Source organism: Sciurus vulgaris (assembly GCF_902686455.1).
Source record: "Sciurus vulgaris genome assembly, chromosome: 6".
NCBI classification, from domain to species: domain Eukaryota; kingdom Metazoa; phylum Chordata; class Mammalia; order Rodentia; family Sciuridae; genus Sciurus; species Sciurus vulgaris.
The window spans coordinates 124,344,629-124,362,251 of NC_136466.1; the positions used below are offsets into that span (position 1 = coordinate 124,344,629).

Consider the following 17,623-nt stretch of genomic DNA (forward strand, 5'->3'; position numbering starts at 1 on the left):
AGGTTAACTTAGATGCTAGGAGAGTTAAATGGAACAGAATAGCAAATTCTCAGTTCTCCTTTCCATCTCCTGAATGCTGATGAACTTGGCAGCTTCCTTTCTGAATGTAAATCTGCCCCACACTGAAGTTAAGACCTTGGACCATTAACTTATTTCAACCCCCCCGAGCCTCTGTTTTCTCTGAAAGTCAAGACAACACAATCTGCTTCACTGGACTGTTCTGAAACTTAAATGAAAACTTACGTAAAGTACGTAGTGTGCTGCATGCACATGGTAGGCGCTATGGCCTATCTTTAGTAGGGATGAGGACTGCAGCTATTTTTAAACTTAAAAGGTCAACTTTATATGCTGCCATATAGGTAACCCAATGCAATTGGGGCTTGAATCAACAGGCTGGGAGAGAGTTTTCAGAGTGTGCCTTTGAAATCCTGATACCCAGTCGTGGTGATTTATGGGACCTTAGTAGCTTGCATATGTGATGCCCACAGATTTGTTTACTTTAGTGTTATCTTGGTTACCTAGCACCCAATGATAGCATATTTTTATTTACACTCTTGCTGACTACTTAATTAGGATGGCTCTAAAAGAATACTATAAAGGCAACCACAAAAAAAGACTTTACTAATGTTATGAAGGTTATATGTACTACTTTTATGCAGTTCATTTATCTGTCTAAAAATTGGTCCTTTGCTTGTGCTTTGCTTTTTCCTACCCTGGATAACCTCCAAGGCCCCTCCAAATTATTTTTCTGATTCAGAGAAATGTGAAGTTGTGATTAAAAAACGTGCCTAATATCAGTCAATATCAAGATAACAAGTGCTTTTTCCTGGTGAATGTATAAATGAACAAAAAGTAGACCCTTTAATCCTTGCAGATTAGAAATGACAATCTAGCTAAGAAAACAGAGGAGTAGATGAGATGACCTTGAATCTGGTGCCAGCCCCATGATGAGGTCTTAGTCATGAGTCTGACACTAGATATAGCCAGCAAGAGAAAACTTCCCTAGTGGAACAGTTGTTAGAAGGGTTGAAAATGAGTCACTGCATAGGCGATTGGTCCCTTTCCATTTTCCACTTAATGTCAGTCACTTTGCAGAGGAATCCAACTTGAGTTTGCTTAATAAACTCTTTTTTTCCTCTTCTGTTCCAGAAGTCCTTAGAGGTAAAAGAGATATGTGAGTCCTACCTGTTCCCCTTCAATATACAGATAAATTAACAAGGAACAGGAGAGTTGAAGTGAACCAGGACAACACAGTCTTGAATTGCTTTTATCAGGGTTTTTAACTTATGAAGAAACAGACTTGGTCTTGTTAGTCATAACCCTGAATTTGGGTTTATGGGCATCGTCACTTTCAAGTGACATTTTTAATTTGGTAAGTCTCTGTTACTTTGTCTGATCCTTGACCATTCTCTAGATGAGATACCATTTTCATGTGGGAAATAAACCAGTAGGAGGTTTTGGGTTTGTTTTTGCACCTTTGGGCTGCAGTCAACCACAGTTCAGGTTTCAGGCTCTCACTGAGGTGTTGTTATATCCTTTTGTTTTAGATGGCAGGACATCTGTCTGCTCAAGGTTCTTATACGCAAAATGAGATTTTTAACATATGAGTGTTTTTATGCAAACAGGTAGATACCCAAGTATCAAGACATGTAGGCATACCATTGAAAAGAGCTAGCCTATATAGGAACTTCGAATGGTGTAGAGGAAAACGGGGTGGGAGGGGGTGAAGGATGGAAAGATAATAGAATGAAACAGACAATATTACCCTATATATATTTATGATTACATGATGGTGTGATTCTATATTGTGCACAACCATAGAAATGAAAAGTTGTACCCCATTTGTGTACAATGAATCAAAACGCAGCCTGTAAAAATTTTAAAAAAGTAAAAAAAAAAAAAAAAAAAAATATAGCTAGCCTTATAACTAAGCCTGTTGCATTTTAATGAGTGCTTCCTGGTGTCCCTGTCCTGTAGAAAAGTCTCACACACAGGATCAGAATGACTGAGCAGTATCCAGGGAACGTGCTACTTCAGCATCTGGATCTGGAACACTGAGGATGCATATGGGTTGCTAATGAGGAAAGTGGTGTATTCCTAGGGACTAGAAGAAACTGGAGTAGGATAGAATATCCTGTGGTTTTAGTTTTATCATACGTTTGTGGGGTGAGAGATCAGTGGGTATAGTGGAAGTGTGAGCCTGACAGAACCATCTGATGATAGGGCCAGAAACAAGGATGAGAAATGCAGATTGGGCCACAGGGCCTGCTGCCTTAAAGGAGAGCCTAAGCTGCGTGCGACTCTCCTGTAGATCTGAAGAACCTGGCATTTGATCGTAAAGAAAATATCAGAAAGGAAAATAACCACCACATGATTCTAGGAGGGTCAGTCTGGTGAAAGTGTGCAGGTTGGATCATACTCAGGGGACATGCTCAAATCAAGAAGAGTCTGTTAGAGAATTGGGTACTGAAGTGATAAGGGTCTGAAGCAGGATGGGAATGAAAAGAAAGGATGGCCAGGACAAGGATCGCATGGGGCAGGGCGATGGGACCTCTAGGACTGCAGCCAGAGGACAGTGTCAAACTGCACCCACATAATGGGAAAGATGATAGCTGGCAGATGAGGAAGAGAAGCCAGATTGGGATGGGGACTATGGGCCATCATCTCAGTTAAGCTTTCAGCCATGAGATGAAGGTGAGACTCTGTGTGTAAGTAGCAGTGTTCTCTAGGCCTTCAACTGTCAGGCCTGGTTTTCTGCTGAAGAGGATAGATTTTTACTAGGGCGTTGCCTCCACAGGGTTGATAGTTGAAGCCTTAAGACTCATCTGTAAAACGGGGATAATGCTAGTGCTCACCCATAGGGTTTTTATTTGGAATAAATGAGATAACACCAGTAGAATAGCCAGCACCATCCTCAGCACATAGTAAACACTCAATAAATTTTAGCTTTTATTATTCTTTTATTTTGAGTTTTAGGGAAAGACAATTTTGTGGATCACTAGGACCGGTATTTCGGAGGCTGTTGAAGCCATCTACTTGGAGTCTTTTCTTAATAACCTCAGATGGAAGTGTGTGTATTCTAATCCAAACACTTGCCTCTCTAGCTGTGAGGGAAAGTGACCACCCAAGCCCTAGTTCCCCATGTTCAGCTGTCCAACACCGTTAGTGGGGTCTGTAGTGTTTTTGCATAAAAAGTTAAGGATCTTGGCTACTCTTCTCTTTATTGACACTCCTGTAATACAATCCCTGAGCTGAATTTTGTTTTCATTTGCTGGGTCCATTGTAAGTCAGTCTTAAGGGGTCTGTAAAGAGCTTCTTTTGAAGAATGGTATGAACTCAGTGTATTATTTTGCATTTACCCAAAGTGAAATGAACTTACACATTGACAGTAGTAACCCAGGGGAGGCAGACTATGGTTTTTGAAGAGTTGTAGTAGAGTACTCCTGAGGGTCTTTGCACTTGTCAGACCGGTGCATCCTGAGAAAAACATCTGGGTGTGTTTGAGATCTCTAAAAGCAGTCTTGGCTAGCATCGATGATTTCAATAATTTCCAGGCAAACCACCGGTACATAAACCTTTGGGTAGATATCATGGTAACCAACTTAGAGCAACCATTTTAATCGAAATTTTTTCCTTGTGACAAGTTTCATTTCCTTCTATGTTGTTGTGACAGAATTTCATTCTTTTTATTGACTGAATAGTATTCCATGATATGTATGCACCACATTTTCTGTGTCCTGTCATCACTTGATGGACACTTGGGTTGTTTCCATATCTTAGCAGTTGTGAACACTGCTGCAGTACTTGACTCTTCATGGTTATTTGGGTCTCTTCTCAGCAAGTACCTTCTTGGTACAGTTTTTCCTCAATACTGAATCTTATAGTCCCCCATCACAGTACATTTTGCCTCTGTTGTTCTTTCATTAATTTTTTAATGGGTCTGTCTTTCTGCCCCAAAGTTTACATGGGCAAGAAGACTCTGTCATGTTCATCATTGTGTCCCCCAGGCTGGTACATAGTAGCTGTTCAGTAAATATCATTGAGTGAATAGGTGAATAACCATCCTCAAAATCTTAACTGTCTGATTTTTTAAAGCTCATTACTTTCACAGGAAGCTTTTATTAAACCTAAGTACTATGAGTTTTTTTCCTTGTTAGTAATATCAACAGTTCCATAGTAAAATAAGTTTGGGAAATGCTGTGTTAAACAAAATAAAGCAAGGTTGTGTATCACAGTCCTTTCGCAGAGCCTTGACTGTGCTAATGTACAGCCTCCATAGAAGTTAGTGCCGTGTTAAGTGGAAGTCATCTTTACAAAGTGCTGCCTCAGGTTGCTCCCCTTCACAACACATTCTGGGACACGCTGCCCTAGACCAAAGCTCATCCTAAAAGGGGAAAAGCATCATAGACTGAGTATAATGCAGCACATTTTTACTGACTGTAAAGAGACCAGGCTGACAACCAAGGGCTGGAAAAGGAAGAAAACTCTGAAAAAGTGTTCAAAAACAAAAGGATTCAGAAGGAATTCTCCTGTTGAGGCTCTTCAGTTTTGTGCAAAAAGTCATACCCACTTTAATGGATTTTTTTCTGTCTCACAGTTGACAGAGCATTCGGCCTAAAATGAGTATACAATAAATATTTGTTGTCTTTTCAGTGATGAACAAACATTAGTGGCTGAAAGTTGCCGTTTGTATGCTGATTTTGTCCTGCAACTTTACCAAATTTGTTTTTTAGTTCTAACAGTTTTATTTTTTTCTTTATGTGAACTTTGTAGCGTTTCCTCTGTTTTAAGATTGTGTCTGCAAGCAGGGACAGTTTGACCTTCCCATTCAAAACTGGATGACCTTTCTTTCGTTCTCTTGCCTAATTGCTCTGGCTGGGCCTTCCAGGACAATGTTGAATAAAAGAAGTGAAAGTGAGCATCCTCATACTGTGTCAGATCTTGGAGAAACAACTTTTTGTATGCATTTTGTATGAAGTTAGCTGTGAGCTTGTCACATATGGTCTTTATTGTGTTAGGTTCCTTGGAAGCTGTTGTTGGGAGTTTTTATCGTGAAGTGCTTTTGCATTTTCTCAGATGACTTTCTGCCTCTATTGAGGTGATCTTCCATGATTTGGGTCCTTCATTCTGTGTGTGATGTAGCTCAGGAGAGTTCATTGATTTGTGTGTGTTGAACCACCCTTGCATCCGTGTGATAAATTCTACTTGATTAGGATGAACAATCATTTTTACCATGCTGTTTGATTTAGTTTGCTAATTTTTAATGAGAATGTTTGCGTCTGTGCACATCAAGATTAATAACCTATAGATTTCATTTTTGTTGTATCCTTGTCTGGTTTTGGCATTAAGGTTTTGCTGTCTGTTTAGAAGGAGTTTAGAAAAAAAATTCCCCCCCTTCAAATTTTTGAAATATTTGCAAAGAATCAAGTAGAAATCGGTATGGCACAAGGTTGGGGTTCATTGTTTTGTGACTGGGTGTCCAATTGTTCACGCATCTTTTGTTGAAAGAAATACACTTTCATTTTTTTGAATTATAGCTCAATTTTTGTGACTTAAAATTCCTTTAAGAACCACATATCAAAGCGGTGCAGGTGAAAATGATGCATGTCTAGGAGTAAGCCTGTTTCCATTTGTCATTATTGCTTTAGAAGACAGGCCTTCTCTGTTTAAATCATTTCACAAAGCACACCACATGGTGAAGAGGGAGCACTTTAGGATGATTTTGATGGCCCCCTTGTGCTTGAAGAGTGGTGTTGACCCTGGCCAGTGTTAGTGCATTGGGATCATCATTTTCTAAGTAGATAATGCCCTTTCATACCAGGTTATTTTTGTGGAGACTTTGTGTATCCAGTTATTGCTTTGATTTTTTTCAGTGAAACAAAAGTGTTGTTTTCACTGTGGACAAAGTGATGAGGATGGTAGTTGTGTCAGCCAGGTAGACTAAACGGTTGTGAGGGTGCAGACCTGCACAGCTCTGTGTGCATTCAAGCTGGATCAACATTGCAGGGTGCTGTGCTAACAGTTAGTAAGAGTGAGCCCATGCAGAAGAGAAATACAAACACACCTATCGGATCAGCCTCCTGTTTTTGCAGCCTCGAGGAGCCACAACAAAAATAAAGTTTCTTGTGTTGGAATTTCTTTGCTCAATAAATGTTGCAGTTGTTTCTTATTTTAAATAAAGCCGTTTGGGTGAAAAATTTCAGACCAGATTAATTAGAGAATGAACCTTAGCTTATTCTCTAGGTGATTGTTCAGTCTCTAAGAATCAACTTGCAGCTCCTCTTAATCTTAGGTATCCTTAGTACTTGTGAGAGAACTTTCATTTTCTGAAAGGTAACTCAGGGAGAGCTGCTTTGTAAGTCAAATGTGGGTCCTTTGTCACTAGAGGGCAGTAAACACAAACAAATGTAGTGGATTTATTCATGGTTTCTTCATGTTTTAGCATTAATCAAAGTAAATACAGTTTTTATAATGTGAAAGTAGATTTAAAATTCTGTGATTTAAAATATTGGTTATAGTTGTATGTGTTGGCACACACCTCTAATCCCAGTGACTCAAAAAGCGACCCCAAGTTCAAGGCCAGCTCAGCACTATAGTGAGACCTTCAACAACTTAGACCCTGTCCCAAAATTAAATACTTTTTTAAAAGGATTGGGGTTATAGCTCAGTGGTAAAGCATGTACATATGTATTTATCTGTGTGTGTATGTGTGTATGTCTATATTGTCATTCAATATTTCTAAGACATTTGAAAGCTTTTATTCAGATTTGGTTCTTGGTTAATAATAGCTACCAGAATTTTGATTCTAAGTAGACAGGTATGAAATAAAAGTAGATAGATTATAGAATAAAATATTTTCCAATAGTATAAGTCCTACCAAAAATACTATTTCCAGAACAATCCCTGAGACTGGAGAAATCTAAGAAAATGTTTATTTTAAATTATATGTCTTAAATATTTCAAGTACAATAATGTAATGTTCAGCTTAGAATTGATTATGTTAATAGAACTTTTGTGTAGACTCTAGGCCAAACTTAAAGTCTGAAATGCTGCTTTTTTAATTAACATGTTTTAATTGTACATTAATGGAGTTGGGTGTGCTATTTTCCTGCACTGATCAAATCACCCATTTCTCACCCCTCCCCCGCAGCCCTCCCCTCACTAGTCCCTGGTGATCACTATTCTACTTTCAGGTCTTTTTTTAGTTTCCTCACAGGAGGGGGAACATACAGTACTTGTCTTTCAGTATTTGCCTTATGAAATACTGTTTTGGGCAGAAGCCAGACAGCCTAATTTCAAACATTGGCCTTACTACTTTCTGGCTTTGTGACCTTCAGCAAGGCACTTGACTTCTCTGAGCCCCAATTTCTTCATATTTTGGCTTTAATTTTTCCCTGTTAAAAAGTGTGGCTTTTCTGTCTCAACCACTATTATCAAGTCAATGCTGCCAGCATGTGTGAATGTGTCAAAGATCAGCAGAATTTTAAGTATCCTGAAATAGTCCAGAGAGAGTGCTGATTGCTTGGAGTATCTATTAAGGACTGAGAAAATGAGGAACACGAGAGGAGGCATGTAGTGATTCTCTGGAGGGTTTCAGGAGCCAGGAACTGAATGCTGAGGGAAAATACTTTTTCTGTTTCAACATACACACAATGTATATAGACCATTCATATGTTCAAGAGCAGCAGATTACAACAGGAATCTGAATTCTAGCTGTGACACCGTCCCTCACACTGCGTTGTCAGGACTCTCTGGACCTCAGCTCCTCTTCTGAGCATGTTGCTGCCACTCTGCATGAGAGGACATCCTTGTCTGGTTCATGCTGTGTTCCCAACATAGGCCTGCCTCACTTGGGTGGGGCTGCGTATCTGGGCATCGCTTCCTGACTAAGTTAGCTGCTGGGATCCACCCTGTCTGGAGATCGGACCACAGAGATAGTAACCATGGTTCTTTCATTAAGACACTGTAGAGTCAGCAGAAGAATCGAGGGTAAAGGGATCTGCTCCCAGGTTCCTACGAATGATCATAGATCTTGCATCAGCCTCTTAGATGACAAGCTGTTGTGGACCATGATGAGCAGAGGCGGAAGGAGGCCTGGGTTTGCCTCAGCCCTGTCACCCATGGGGCAAGTTATCGAGTATTTAAGTGTGTTCATCTTTTTACTTTAAAATGGGTATAGCATCTGCATAACTGAGATGTTGCATAGGTAGAAAAGAAGGTGTATAAAACTCTCAGCACATAGTAGATGTCTAATAACTTGTGACTGTTTAAATCGTCAGAAATCACGTCTGACAGTAAGAGTTGTATCGTTCTGGACCCACCTGAATTTCTCTTCTGCATTGTCTAGAATCCCTCTATACAAGTTCTTCCTACCATGGCAGTAGGAACAAGCTTCTAGTCTGTTTCTTATAGTGGGAAAAAAATAAATCGAGTTTTAATTTGGCTTGGTGCTTAAAAAAGACTTGTGATTCCCTTGAACTATGGAAATCTTCCTTGGTACTTTTTACTTAACACTGTGCAGTAATCTTCTGGCAGCAGATTAGGGACTTACAGTAGGATCATTTCAAATCTGATACCATACGAGCACTTGTGCATCATGCTTGCTGATGGAAGTCTGTGGAATAGAAACACTACAGGAGGAGAAGGGGCAGTGGAGAGTCAGAGGCTGGGGAAACCGTGTGTGTGTTTGTGCATTTTTTAAGACAGGTTCTGTTGTTTTGCCATATGTGATTTGTGTTAAATGTCTTTGATGACATTGCTGAGGGTAAAAACTCTGGTCCTTTCCTGTGTCCTACAGGTGTTTGAAAATGTTGCTAATTTTTGCTTCTGCATCAGTCAGCAACATTGTTGTACCTGTGATACATTAACTACCTCAAGAAATATAGAAAAAGGATAAGATATATACTTTCTCTCAATGATTCTACCTCCTGATTATGGAGGCCAAGCTCAAAACAGTAGAAACAGCTAGAACACAGATTGTAGTTGTTTCTTGGGGAACATTCAGGAAATTTGGGGACCTATTGGATACTATTATTCTTATTTTCCAGATGGCTTAATTGAAGCTTGAAACATTTAACTCCCTCAAGGTCACATAGCTAAACAGGGATAGTAAGATCTAAGATTTTGACAACTTTTTAATATATTTGTGTACAAATATTATGTTTTGTATTATTCCATCTAAATTCTTTTATTTTTTCCTTATGTGACTGATAAACCATTATACTTACTTTTATCTATGTAGGGACTATTTAGTCTGTATGGATATATTTAGTAAAGTATATTTATAGGAATGATGGTTAAGAATTTCACTTCAGGATAAGAGAAACATTTGTTATAAAAAGAAAATGATAACTTAGCTTGAAGCTTGTCAAAGAATAAAATTGACTGATGGGTGGATTTCAAAAGGAGTCAGGGCAGTGAGCCTGAGACAGCTGAGAACCACTTGGAGTGTGACTTGGAGTTAATGACACGCCGTGGTCTTGGGGAACCCAGCATCACATGTGCTGCTGCCTGGGCCCCTTTGCTGTGGGTATTTCTCTAGCCAGGGTCTCCTGCCAGGGCTCTGGCTGGCTCTCTAGATCTCTGGTGTCCATCATCTCCTCAGAGGCTTCCCTGGTCCTCTCTGTCCTGACACTTCCTTGCCTCCCTCTCCCTTCTTTCCCTCCCTTGTGTTTATCATCCTCCAGTGTGTTTCATATTGCTAACTTGGTGTTGAATGTAAGCTCCAGGAAGGAACAATGTGTTTTGTTTATGCTGTGTTCCCCAGCACCCGGGACAGTGCTTGGCATATAGTAGGAGCTTAGTAAAAATATTTATTGAATGAAGGGGTGAATGTAGGATAATTAGAATTTGAAGAAGGACTGGAATTTTTATTCTTGAGATATACTTAACTTAAATTTGACTTTGAGGGGCTGGTTTGAGGCAGGCAGAGTGGAAGGAGGAGGTTGTTCTAGGTAGTGAACTAGTACAATAGGGAAATGGGATCCACTGCTCATCCAAGAGACAGGTGGAATTCTAGCCTTCCAGGGACAGGGCAGAGGTGTGAAAGAGTGGCTGAAAACAGTTTTGCAGTTGGGGATTAGGAGCAGCAATGTGGATCCCACAGAGGAGTGTGGATGCAGGGGAAGTAGGTGGTGCTCCGTGGATCACCAGCTTTGAAGTCCCAGGCTGAGGCTGGATTTGAGGAGATGGGGTCTGACAGTGGAATTCAGTATGGCCCTGGAGGGGCAAAAGCCAGAGTGGAGAAGATGAGTGGAAAAGCAGTTACAGTATTTCAGGCCTGACACACGGAGTGACATGATACACATAAAAGGAAACATGGTATATTAAAAAATGAATTAGTTTGAGAGTTAAAAAATGTTAATATGATAATGGAACTGTTGTTATCAATATCATCTGATATCTCTTTAACTTTTATGTGTCATTGTTTCAAGTGATTTGCATATATTATCTCATTTAATCCTCTTAACTGTTCTGGCTATCAATTGCTGTATAACAAATCACTTCAAACTTGATGTGCAGTTTATTTTTACTAGCTTTCCTGATATTGTGGGTTAACTGGGCATCGCTAGACATTCTCACTTGGGGTCTCTTGTGGTGGCAGTAAGGTTGTGGCCGGGGCTGGAGTCATCCGAAAGCCAACCTGGGCTGAATGACTGGGATGGCTCCTTCATCTTGGGTCTGATTGGTGACTGGGCAAATGTGTATGTTCCTTCTCAGGCAGACTCAATCTCTTGATATCTGCCCCCAGCACCAACGTTTCAGGAAGTCTGTATAGATTTCTTCAGGGCACTCGGGCCTTCCTACATAACAGCACAGGGATCCCAGTCGCACGTTCAAAGAAAGCAAGGTGAAAGCTTGAGGCTTCTGGGACAGCCTGAGCAGTCATGCCGTGTCACATGGTCACACAGGCCAGCTCAGATTCAGCAGAACGTGGTGGTGTGACTCAGGAGGACCTCGTCGTTTGCAGAATAGCTGCTGTACTAACCAATTTAGAAGTTAGGATTAGAGTCCAGGTCTGCGGTGAATCCGGGAAATTCATTCTTTTCCCTTACGGTGTCTCTTTGTGTGGAAATGAGAGATTGGAGGGAATGAAATTAAAGGCACTTTCCATTTCACTCCTCAGTATTTAAATTGAGATGTTGGGAGTGGGAATGGAAAGGAACAAAAGTAATGGCATTTTATAAAAAGATAGGAGTTGATCACGACCTCGGGTGAGGCGAGAAGGTAACGGGGTAGAGGGGAACACGTCAGGGTTACTCAAGGATTCAGTTAGATGATTTATATTAAACACCTGATAGTGTGTGACTCACACGAGACACCTATCGGGTAGTAGGAGTCACAGATTTCATCTGAGACACTGGAAGAAACACGGGCCCCCTGACTGCAATGGGAGTAGTTATGATAAGAACTACTTTAAATAGAAAAATGTTTCATAGTTTTGAAAAAGTTTGACGTGACTGGCAGGACATCTGAAAGGGGAGAGTATCATATATTTGGAAAAACAGTACTACTGTTCGGGTGAGAAGTAGTCATTGAAGCGTGTAGGCCTGGGACAGAGTCTTAGTGGAGATCCTGAGTTAGGGGATTAATAGAAGAAGGCAGAGGAGGTATGGTCAGAGAAGTGGAAAGAAAAGAAGTTCAGGATCCTGGGAGTTAAGGGAAAGTGGTAAGAGTGATCAGACAAGGCTGAACACTTCAGAGAAGGTAAGCAGGATGAAAGACCGGATTAAAAAAACGTTTTGCCTTCTTTCTTTTCTTTTTGTAGAGGAGCAAGAGGATTTTAGGAAATGAACACAAGAGGTGTAAATAGCAACTGAGAACTTCCACAGCAAAGAATCAATAGAATTTCAAACAGGAAGAAAATGCAGTGGTCCCCTCTTATATACAGGGGTTATATTCAAGGACCCCCGCAGTAGTTGCCTAAAACAGTGAACCTACATATACTATATTTTTCCTATACAAACATATGATAAATTTTAATTTATAAATTAGGCATAATGAGATCAACAACCATAATTAATAATAAAATAGAATAATTTTAACAATATACCAAAATAAAAGTTATTTAAAACTTCTGAATGTTTATTTCTAGAATTTCCATTTAATGCTTTTAGACTAACAAACTGTAGAAAGTGAAACTGCAGATAGGGAGGAACTGCTGTATCTGTGATGAGGGCTTACTAAGACAGACAAACCTGTACAGAAGTATTTAAATGACAGGAAGAATGTGCAGTAACCATATCATTAAGTCACAGAAGAACTGAGAGTAAAAGTTTGAGATGGAGATGAGGTGGAATGGGCAGAATTTTATTTTAAAATAGTGCAAAAGCAAGATTTCATTCATTTCTCATACAAAGGACCTCTTTAATATAAAAATTACAGTCATACTACTCTAAACCATACAGAAAAAAATGATTTTTTTCTGAATGACACCTCTGCATAAAAGATGTGATTACTCTTCAGCTTAATTCTGTATTCCTAAAAGCCACTTAACTTTAACTTTGTATGCAGCTATAAAAATGTTCTCTTCTGATCAAAATATAGATCCTGAAATCTATATACACTGCATTCTTTATCCATACACAGCTTGTTAGCTTTCAGATTCCTTTTCTCCCAAGGCAGATTTGTGATAAATCATCTCTTCAGTAAGGTGTTGAAATTAAAGAACTCAAGCATATATAGCACCACAAACAAAGGACCTGAGGCTAGCCATACCGTACAGGTCAGGGGATGCATCGTTCCACTTGTGAATTCTGGGCATAGGTCACATTTTATAATTTCTTTGCTTTTACAATGGACGGGGGGGAAGAACCATGGTTATATCTACGTCACCAGGGAAGCTGCTTGTTTTGGATTTAATTGGAAGCAATTAAAATGCATGCTTGTTTTCAGAGCAGCTTTTGTGTAGATGCAAGAAAAGTACAAGAATATTAAAATTCATAGACTTGGCTCCAGAAGGGCTGGCAGTCCTCGTTTTAAAACAAGCTGCAGATTTTGAATAGTGTCATGGTCGTTATCCATCTCTGAGAGGGAAGCCCCATTCATGTTTCCCACAGCAGCCTCAGAGCTGCAGGGAGACCATTATTAAATGGCGTTCACCGGGTGAGGTGGAAAACCTCTTCCCCGGAGGCTCGCCTTCGCCAGCCAATCACAAAGCAGCCTGCTCCACGTCCACGCCCCCTGTCCTCACACCCTGGAGGATGGAATGGGATTGGTGCATAGTTGGGGTTCTATGGGAGGGGTTTCTTGTCACTCTTCCCAGCTTCCCGGCAGTTCCTTATTTGGTAGATTTGGACAGAACTAGTCTTTCTTGCAGCTAAGCATCTTGACATACATTATTCATTAAGCCCTGGAGCTCGGAGAAAGAAAGATGCAGACTCTTAGATCTTTAGCTCTTCCTTTATCACATGGATTTTCTTTATTCAGAATAGTTGTTGAATTTTGTTCCATTTTGGACTTTTACAAATGGCATATATTTAATGGGAAGAAGACTGGATGGAACCTAATGCAAGGCATTCTTATGTATACTTAATTACCCCAAAATTTTAAAATCCCACACACTGTGTGGCTTATGGGGATTGTGAAAGTATCAAGGTTTTGAAGATATACAAATTTTTTAAACATATTTGTCATATGTGTAAGCATTTCTGATAAGCAATCAAAAATGCCTGAAGCAAACTATTTGTTGTCAGTGTCTTGGGGCTACATAAAGGTAAGATTGATTTCTCCTTTGAAAACTCCTGGTTACTCTGATTACATAACTAATAGTTTTAACAAATTGTGATGGTATTTAAGCTTTCTAAGCAATTCTGTATTTTTCACTTTTACATGAACTAGGAAAGAAATATGTGTTTTTCAGTGTTCAAGATAAGATTGTATAATTTTTATCATGTGTAGTTTACTAAAATAGCTTTGATGTGTAGTGATTCTTCTGTTTGTCATATGGTGTAAGTTTCAGTTGTGTTTTAAAATATCAAGGTAATTAAATAAATTCATTTGCAAATACATTTTTGGTCCAATTTCCTATTGTGGTTTATGGATTCTAGTTAATATGTAGCACTTGAAATTTACACAATTTGTGGTTTTTTCTAAATATCTGTACTACTTTAATCTGGCAAATTTTTTTTCACCTTTGCATATACTACTCTAAATGACATTAAAAACTGACATTGAGTATTTAAGGTGATATTTGTCTTATAAAATTGTAAGAAAGTTTGTATGTTGCAAATGCTTTTGTTAATCTCAAGAAATGAATTAATATACGGTATTTAATAAGAATGTGTTTATACTTAGCAGGCTTTTTGCCTGTTCTGTGGTAATGCTAGCATCGTGGTCTACCTCCATGACAGTAGGGGAAGGTAGAAAAACTTAGTTCTGTTCGGGTAAAGCATCATTTTAGAAAGCGAGGCTTATCCTTGACTGTTTGAGCCAATCACAACACATTTTTAAAGATTCTTTCCATTACTTTAAGGACTTGCAGGTTGAAATATTTTATCTGTTTCTTTGCTTAAAGGAAAATTTCCTCATTACTTTCGAGATTTACTTGAATTTTTAGAAAACATTTCAATGTTTAAATTTATGGATGATCCATATTTTCAAAATGTTTTAAAAATGTAGATTTTCATTATGTGAATTCTGCTAGCCATTTCTGGGCTACTTTTTTTTTTTTAAAATTCAGAAAAGTATAGAAAGTAACAAAAAATATCCATAATCTCCCCCCACTCCTGAATTTATCTTAGCTTTTAACCACTCATATTTGATATATTTTTGAAAGGCTTCATTTTGTATTTTGCTTATGAACAATACCTCCAAAAAGCTAAATATAGATTTTAGCACTTGACTTTTTAAAGAAAAATTTTCCTGGACAGCCTAGTTTATATTTTAATACATATATCCCTACAATATTTTAAGAAGGGCAAATAAAGATATGGTCTTATGTATTCTGAAAATTTTAATTTTATGCAGCAAATTTAAATCTAAATAGCTTTTAATACTATTGTCTTCCATACTTGTCACAGAACAGCAAATTTAATGACTTTTTAGCAGAAGATTGTAGGGGAATTTAAGCATTTTCTTTCTGTTTGAGCTGCACCACCTCCTTGAATATATACCAGGAAGATATATAATATACCCAAGTAGCACACAGGCATGATTCAGGATATTAGAGGATTATATTTAAGAATATTTTTATTTGTTTTATTTTATTTCGCTTCCTTAACAATCTTAAATACAAAAATTAAATATAATCTTGAATGTAAACTGGAAAATTTTAAAATTTGAAGTGCTACATAAATTATTTCAACCTGCAAGTCCTTAAAGTAATGGAATGAATCTTTAAAAATGTGTTGTGATTGGCTCAAACAGTCAAGGAATTTAAAACAGTCTGCTGTACACAGATATTCTGATGCTAAATGAGAACAAAGGACTTAGAAATCTTCCTCATTATTTTCTTAGTTGCTACCATGATACTATATATTATTTTCAAACTATGTAGAACAAAACCTGTAAGAAATTCATGAGCAGAAAATATTTAAAGGCAACTTTTAAAAATAAATAAATGTTCAATTAATTTGCAATCATTTTTAATTGAAAATCAGTTCAGTGTTTTGTGACTTCTAAATCTATTGTGAAACATAGTGGTATTTCAAAAAGAATACTTTTTATTAGCTTTTTAAATCATCTTTTCTTCACCAACCATAGTAATTTTATGTAGTTATTATAATAAATGTTACAGGGTTATCTCAAAATTAGAGAAATACTGCTTACATTCAGAAATGTTTGTTGAATGGTTTAGTATATGGTTCTTTAGTACATCAGGCTATACACTCCAAAACCAATTTGCAAGATTGAGAAAGCAATTGTGGTGCTTTTTGTGGTTATTAATTTTGTTTCCCTGGATTGAAAGTTTTATATAATAGCCATACAGGAAAATGAGTTTTATTTCTTTTAGAAAATACCCTTATGTTATAATTTAATGAATGCTTTGAAAATTCTCTTTAGGAAATCCCTCACACTCTTCTTTGGGAAGAGATAAGATTGCTTCAAATTACTGTCAGTTATAATTATGTTAAAAAGAAATGTTGAGTTCCTTTGGGCACCTTGCAAGCCTTTGTAGAGAGACAGGTGTGTGATGAAGGATTTCTGCAACCCAGGTTTTTGTGTTTTCAACAAAGACATAATAGTCTGGGAATAATGTGTATGCTGTGAAATATTCAAGGAAATATGCAGTCCCATTTATTCAGTCTACACAGTAGATTCACTGGCATTTTTGCTTTAGTTATCTGTACTAAACTATGTATGTTGATGAATTATGTAGGTGAACTACCAGAAAAATTACACTTCATGTTCTTCTAGAAAAACCAGTAATTGGAGTCATGTATTTGCAGGTAGCATGAACATTTTTCCACTTGTGCATATGGCAACATAGTCCTCATAGGTTAGAGCTTGTGCACAAGTTAGAAGGTGGGTCTTATCCTTACCTAACTTTTCCACTTGCCCCACAAGGTTTGCACCTTGCAGTTTAGTTGCACTGAAAGAAGTGCAGATGGACACCTTCCCTGTACGGACTGCTGAGGGATTGGCAGTTACTGAAAGTAGTACCTGTTTCACATCTTTTACATAAAAGGACTTTGTCATTAAAGCAACTTGCACCTTATGACAGGGACAACATCTGGTCAAAGAGATAATTCATTGAATGCATACATAAAATGTTAGTAGCAGACTCTGTGTGTGAGTGTGTGTGTGTGTGTGTCTAATGAGTAGATGTTTTCAAAGGTGTATTTCATCTGTAAAGCAAGATGTGTTGCCATCTCTCTAACCTGTGTGAGATTATACATGATCATTCCTTAAACTATCTTATGGAATTGGATAAAGGAAAGCTAGCTATTCATAAGCATAATCTGCATGTTTCTTCAATCATAAAATCAGTATCAACTAAAAAATACCCAAAAGTAGGGACTGAGTATTAGAAAGAGGACTGGGTAAAAGAATTCAAATAAGTTGAGCAACTATAATGTGCCAGACTAAATACAAGACTTTCCATTAGATTAATTAATTAATCAGTATCACATAATTTACTCAAGGAAACATAACTTGGTAAGATGGACAAAAAACTTTGAACAGTACCGCAAACATTTATGAATATTCTTAGGACATTCTAGTAGATGATAATACATAATGCTAAGTGAAAACAGCAACAACCATGTTTTATATACTATATGATGCCAATTTTTTTGTTAAAAAAACTCACAGGTTATAAAAGGGCATAGAAGAAAATATAACTGATAGTGATTATCTCTAAATAGTGGGGATTTCCATGGTTTCTTGTTTTCTTCTGTACAGCTTTCTGGGTTTTCTATCATACATGTGTATTTTGTAATTAACAAGAAGTTACAAAAAGAAGGCATAAGGAGAAAGTAACCATTGTGTTCCTGAGTTTGAGAATAAACTTCTCAACCTATAAATTGACAACTAGATACATCAGGACCAGTTCGTTTTCGACAGCCAGAGAGTGCCAGTATGCACTCCTGTGTCCAGCAGTCTTTGGTTTGTTGTTGTGGCTTTCTACATAGCTTTGTAGTGAGAGTTCAACCCTTATAAATAATTTAGGTGGTCAATAAGA

At 38.0% G+C, this 17,623-nt stretch overlaps 1 protein-coding gene across 13 annotated transcripts in view; it reads left to right on the forward strand.

The window, feature by feature from the left end:
• PDE4D (phosphodiesterase 4D) overlaps nt 1-17,623 on the forward strand; it is a 1,241,089-nt gene that overhangs the window by 1,204,138 nt on the left and 19,328 nt on the right. The window contains exon 1 of one of the 13 annotated variants that reach the window (XM_079144023.1): nt 6,827-11,706. The exons of the other annotated variants lie outside the window; for them this stretch is intronic. The gene's annotated coding sequence lies outside the window, so the exon portion shown is untranslated. Of the gene's footprint in view, nt 1-6,826; nt 11,707-17,623 lie in introns of those variants that run through there. 13 annotated transcript variants of the gene reach the window in all.